Below are 6,465 nucleotides of genomic sequence, written 5' to 3' on the forward strand. Positions count from 1 at the left end.
CAGGGGACTTGGGTTTAAGCTCTGTCTGGGTAGATCCCACAGGCCGCAGAGCAACTAAGTCTATGTGCCACAGCTGCTGAGCCTATGCTCTAGACCCCGCGAGCCACCACTACTGAGCCCACGTGCCACAACCACTGAAGCCCACGTGCCTAGAGCCCGTGCTCCGCAACAAGAGAAGCCACCGCAACGGGAAGCCACGCACCTCAATGAGGAGTAGCCCCCGCTCCCCGCAACTAGAGAAAGCCCTTGAGCAGTAACAAAGACCCGACGCAGCCATAAATAAATTAATTAATTTTTAAAAAACCACACTTGTTACATTCCGCTTCCTGATGCAACACAGATCTCATGGTGCAATATGACTGTTAGAAAGAAATACTTGTGAAATACTGTTCAGATGAGTTGCCTAGGATATTTTCCACTTGTTTCATGAAAATTAATGTGTGCAGGTATTTATCAGATTATAAATAAGAATCATAATTTTTCAAAAGACGCTTTTTGAAAGGCTATTAAAATTTTGTTATAGTAATAAGCATTATATCTCAACTTATAAAATTCCATTTTGTGAATCCTATATGATACATATGCATATTTATTTATTGAACTATGGTTGATTTACAATATGACATTCACTGCACGTGCACAGCATAGTGATTCAGAATTTTCATAGATTATAGAACTTATTACAAAATAATCGCTATGATCCCCTGTGCTGTGCTATATATTAAGATATTGCTTATCTGTTTTATACAAAGTATTGATAGCTTGGCTCTCTCAATCCCATACTCTTATCTTGCCCTTCCCCTCCTCCCTCCCTTCACAGGTAACCTACTTTGTTTTCTGTGTGTCCTATTTCAGTATATACATTCATTTCTTTTCTAGATTCCACATGTAAGTGATATCAAGTAGTATTTGTCTTTCTCTGTCGGACATATTTCACTTAGCATAATATGCTCCACCTATGGTGCTGCAAATCGCAGAATTTCATTCTTCTTTGTGGCTGGTTAATATTTCATTGTAGTTATGTATACCATTTCTTTAATCCATCTTTTTCCTTTTTTTATGGCTTTAAAAGAAAAGAAATTTATTTATTTTTGGCTGCGTTTGGTCTTCATTGCTGCGCACGGGCTTTCTCTAGTTGCAGCGACCGGGGGCTACTCTTCGTTGCGGTGCGTGGGCTTCTCATTGCAGTGGCTTCTCTTGCTGCAGAGCACAGGCTCTAGGGGCGCGGGCTTCAGTAGTTGTGGCTCGGGATCTCTAGAGCACAGGCTCTGCAGTTGTGGCGCACGGGCTTAGTTGCTCTGTGGCACGTGGGATCTTTCCGGACCAGGGCTCAAACCCGTGTCCCCCTGCATTGGCAGGCGGATTCTTAACCACCGCACCACCAGGGAAGCCCTAATCCATCTTTTTCTTGATGGACGCTTGGGTTGCTCCCATATACTGACTACTGTAAATAATACTGCTATGAACATTGGGATGCATGTATCTTTTCAAACTAGTGCTTCCATCATTTCCAGATATATACCGAGGAGTGGAATTCCTAGATCAAATGGTAGTTCTATTTTTAGTTTCCTGAGGAAGCTTATTTTGTGAGTCATATATTTCACTATTATTTTTTAAAACACAGTTTGCCCAATTTATCTATTTCATTTGCATTTCTTCCATTTTACTTCACTGAAATGCCTGGAGGATGCATAAATCAAGGGGTTGTTTTTTTTGTTTTTTGTGTTTTTTTTTTTGCGGTACGCGGGCCTCTTAGTGTTGTGGCCTCTCCGGTTGCGGAGCACAGGCTCCGGATGCGCAGGCCCAGCGGCCATGGCTCACGGGCCCAGCCGCTCCGCGGCACGTGGGATCCTCCCGGACCGGGGCATGAACCCGCGTGCCCTGCATCGGCAGGCGGACTCTCAACCACTGCGCCACCAGGGAAACCCAAGGGGTTGTTTTAAGATTTGTGTGGCATGTACACAGAGAAATGACAGATGCAATGTATTAATTCTATAACCATGAAGACAGAATCTCCTCACATTTCAAGTTTATTGAGAGAACTGGAATAGTACCAGATAATGAACTAGTCTCACAGTGGCGTAGCAAGAGACTTATTGCTAATGTGCAAGTGCATCACTGGGATTTTATTTTTATGATTATTATTTTTTAGCCAGTCTGTATGGTATGTAGGATCTTAGTTCCCAAACCAGGAATTGAACCCACGTCCCTTGCATTGGCAGCATCGAGTCTTAACCACTGGACTGCCAGGGAAGTGCCTATCACTGGCATTTTGGAAACACGGTCTGTCAATTTTACCTTAAAAATGTCTCTCTCACAGAAAGACTCATAGAGATAGAAAACAGACTTATGGTTGCCAAGGGGGGGTCGGGAGGGAGAGGGATGACTGAGAGTTTGGGGTTAGCAGATGCAAACTATTATATGTAGAATGGATAAACAACAAGTTCCTGCTGTATAGCCCAGGGAACTATATTCAATATCCTGACGCGCAGGCGCAGCGGCCACGACTCACGGGCCCAGCCGCTCCGCGGCACGTGGGATCCTCCCAGACCGGGGCACGAGCCCGTGTCCCCTGCATCGGCAGGCGGACTCTCAACCACTGTGCCACCAGGGAAGCCCGGAAAGGATATTTTTTAAAAAGACGGTCTGTATGTGTATAACTGAGTCACTTTGCTGTACAGCAGAGATTGACACAACTTTGTAAATCAACTAGACTTCAATTTTTAAAAAATGTATCTCTCAGTTCCTCCCTTTCTTGCCATTGTTCCTATCGTCATGTCTTCCTTCCACTGGTACAATGGAAACTGGAACTCCTCTCTCCAACACCTTGTAGGCCGTGGTTAGTAAATCGGAACAATTTTCTGAATTCAACGTGGAGATATTAGCTTGTTTCTTTTATTGCATAGTTTGCATACAATAAAATATACAGTTTTCACGCTCACCATACAGTGGGATTTGGTATGTTTGCAATGCTATCCAACACCGTTTCCATCATTCATTATCACCTCTTAATGAGCCACAAGCAAATATTTAGCTACTTTCATCTCTACAGATGAGGCATTCTATATAAATTAAGTCACACAATATATGGACATCTCCCTTCTTGTACTTGGCATAATGCTTTCAAGGGTCATCCATGATTAGCTTTTATCAGTGCTTTGTAACTTTTATTTCTGATGAGAAACATTCCAGTCTGTTTAAACATTCATCATTTAATGGAGATTTGGGTTCTTTCCACATTTTGGCTATTATTTAAAAAATGCTTCAGGCTTCCCTGGTGGCGCAGTGGTTAGGAATCCACCTGCCAATGCAGGGGACACGGGTTCGAGACCTAGTCTGGGAAGAGCCCACATGCCGCGGAGCAACTAAGCCCGTGTGCCACAACTACCGAGCCCGCGCTCTAGAGCCCACGAGCCACAGCTACTGAAGCCCCCAGGCCTAGAGCCCGTGCTCCGCAACGAGAAGCCACCACAATGAGAAGCCCGCACACCGAAACGAAGAGTAGCCCCCGCTCGCTGCAACTAGAGAAAGCCCACAGGCAGCGACAAAGACCCAACGCAGCCAAAAATAAATAAATAAATTTTAAAAAATAGCAAAAATAAAAAACGCTTCTATCAACAATCTTTTACAAGGTGTTAACGTGGAAAATGTTTACAAATCCCTTGGGTAGATATGTAAATGTGGATTGCCTGGTGGGTTATTGTGATTTTTAAGAAATGTGGATTTGGTCATTCGGACGAGTACTGCATAATTTTCACTGTCATCTTATTTGGCAAAACTGGTTGATTTGAATTTTAAGGAGCAATAATATTTTACTGCAAACTACAAATAAAAAGGAAAATGGTAATTTAAGAAAGAATTTATATTAGGAGCCACAACCTTCCAAAAGTAACAATCTGTACAAAAGGTTGCCACAAAACTAATCACCAAATACGTTCCCAGTCCACCTGTGCTCATCTATAAATTACTTTAATTATTAAGATGAAATGTAGCACACATATGTGTATCATATTTAGCTTCTAACTAGTAAAATCAGATCTACATTTTCAAAGGAGAATGAATCACCCACGAAATAATCATTTGTGGCTAAACTAACATTTTGAAGTCCTTAAACTCCGATTTTTCAATAAACAGTATGGTAACAACAACAAAAAAGAATTATTTCCTGTCTTCCAGAACAGCGTAACGTTAAGGTAACATTTTCAGGGCTTACCCTCAATTGAATATATTCTGTATTTTCAAGGAAATACTTCTTTTTTATTTACGTATTTTAAAACATTTATTTATTTCTTTTGGCTGCACCAGATCTTAGTTGCAACAAGTGGGATCTTTAGTTGCGGCATGAGAACTCTTAGTTGAGGCATGCGTGTGGGATCTGGTTCCCTGACCAGGGACTGAACCCAGGCCCCTCCATTGCGAGCGCAGAGTCTTACCCACTGGACCACCAGGGAAGTTCCACTTCTTTTTTTGATTGAAGGATAGCTGATTTACAATATTGTATGAGCTTCAGGTGTTCCACAAAGTGCTTTAGTTATATAAATTTTTTTCAGATTAATCTCCATTGTAGGCTATTCCAAGATAGTGAATGTAATTTCATATGCCATATGGTAAATCCTTGTTGCTTATCTACTTTATGTATAGTAGCAAGTAAATCCTATTTGAGCCTCTAGTACTTCACGGAAAATATTTAATGTTCCTTCCCCAATATTTCACATCTCAGAGTTATGATATAGTAGTTATATTACTATATAGAGTCTAATATTAAAATATATTTGGAGGTGATATTAGAGTATTTCCCAACTACAAGCCTTTTGTATATTTCTCACATTCAGGTAGGATGGCATGGATAAAAAAAATCTCAAAATGGATTCCTTTACTTCTTACCCTGATACTGGAATCAGAATAACTACATCACAATTGGAGAGGGAATTCTCTGGCAGTCCAGAGGTTAGGACTTGGCACTTTCACTGTGAGGGCACCGGTTCAATCCCTGGTCAGGGAACTAAGATCCTGCAAGCTGCGGGGCACAGCCAAAAATAAAAACAAATTGGAGAATGATTTAAGTGTGTTTAGAATCAGACACAGCAGAAAGGAAATAAATCTGTGAGTTAGAAAACACAAGGGCTCGGGCTTCCCTGGTGGCGCAGTGGTTGAGAATCCGCCTGCCGATGTAGGAGAAACGGGTTCGTGCCCCGGTCCGGGAGGATCCCACGTGCCGCGGAGCAACTAAGCCCGTGAGCCGTGGCCGCTGAGCCTGCGCGTCCGGAGCCTGTGCTCCGCAACGGGAGAGGCCACAACAGTGAGAGGCCCGCATACCGCAAAAAAAAAAAAAAAAAAAAAAAAGAAAACACAAGGGCTCTAAAAACTTTTCCTTGACATTTTGAACATCAGGCAGAGTAGCCCAGTGTTACATGGAATATTACCCTATCACGATAAAGAATAAAGTCTTTTGATATAATCTGTCCCTGACACCTTTTCCCTTTACTTTTTTTCTCTATTCAAGAGGGAAATATGAAATTTAAAATTCCATATTATAAAATTACAGTGGCCATTTAATGCAACTGGCTAATAATCTTCCGTGAAAATGAGACAAAACCTAAAATTGAAGAGGCTTATGCCTCTCAGCCTTCTTCGTCATCCCGCAGCCAGGCTGCTATGAGGACACTGAAGACTTAAGTGCTCATGGCGGTAGAAGGGGCAGAGGACCTATCACACCCCACACGGCACCCTCTGGACTTCCTGTCTGGTGAGAATGATAAACTTACTTCTTTCAGTTACTACCTGAGAAACAGAATTATTACTTTGTCACGGGTGTGGAACGGAGCACGAATGAAAAGAATCCTAAACTTAAAATGTCGTGGATGAAAAATACTTCATGAAGACATCTCTTCACTGATGAGTTCGATCTGTTGAGCCCACGTGGGAGAAAATTTCACAACGTGTGAATAAATCATCCTGTGGGAATTTATGACAAATGTTCAGAACGTCCAGGTGTAATGTTGATGGAGTAAAGAATGTGAGGCCACAAGTGCGATGTAATTACATGTTTATCTGACCATTTGACTTACTGGCCTATGAGCCCGTGCATTACACAGACCTTCTTTGCACTGATGAACGCATTCACTCACCTGTCAGTTGGGAATGCTTCCAGTCACTGGATATCTAGCAGGAAACAAAATCAATACCCTGCCTTCCAGGAGCATACATATTCTACAAGGGAAAGTCAGCAATAATTAAATCAGATATGACGGTGGTAAGTACGATGAAGGTGTACACGTACGATGACAGAGTGATGGGGTGTCCTGATGTAAACAACGTGTTCAGGAAATGCCCACGTGATAAGATATCCGAATAAAATCATGAGTTAATTGAAAGAGTGTCCTGCGAATACACATGGGGACCATGAGACAAAGAAGGTAAGTGGCTTCTGGCATCCAAGAAAGGCAAGAAAACAAATTCTGCCCT

The 6,465-nt window shown here is 42.1% G+C and overlaps 2 protein-coding genes across 3 annotated transcripts in view; both read left to right on the forward strand.

Moving 5' to 3' along the window:
- Window positions 1-6,465, forward strand: part of LOC131744510 (zinc finger protein 665-like) — a 341,106-nt gene that overhangs the window by 287,582 nt on the left and 47,059 nt on the right. The window lies entirely within an intron of this gene.
- Window positions 1-6,465, forward strand: part of LOC131744559 (zinc finger protein 836-like) — a 383,402-nt gene that overhangs the window by 257,043 nt on the left and 119,894 nt on the right. The gene's annotated exons all lie outside the window — the stretch shown is intronic.

The sequence above is a fragment of the Kogia breviceps genome, chromosome 18 (genome assembly GCF_026419965.1).
Source record: "Kogia breviceps isolate mKogBre1 chromosome 18, mKogBre1 haplotype 1, whole genome shotgun sequence".
Classification (NCBI taxonomy): Eukaryota; Metazoa; Chordata; class Mammalia; order Artiodactyla; family Physeteridae; genus Kogia; species Kogia breviceps.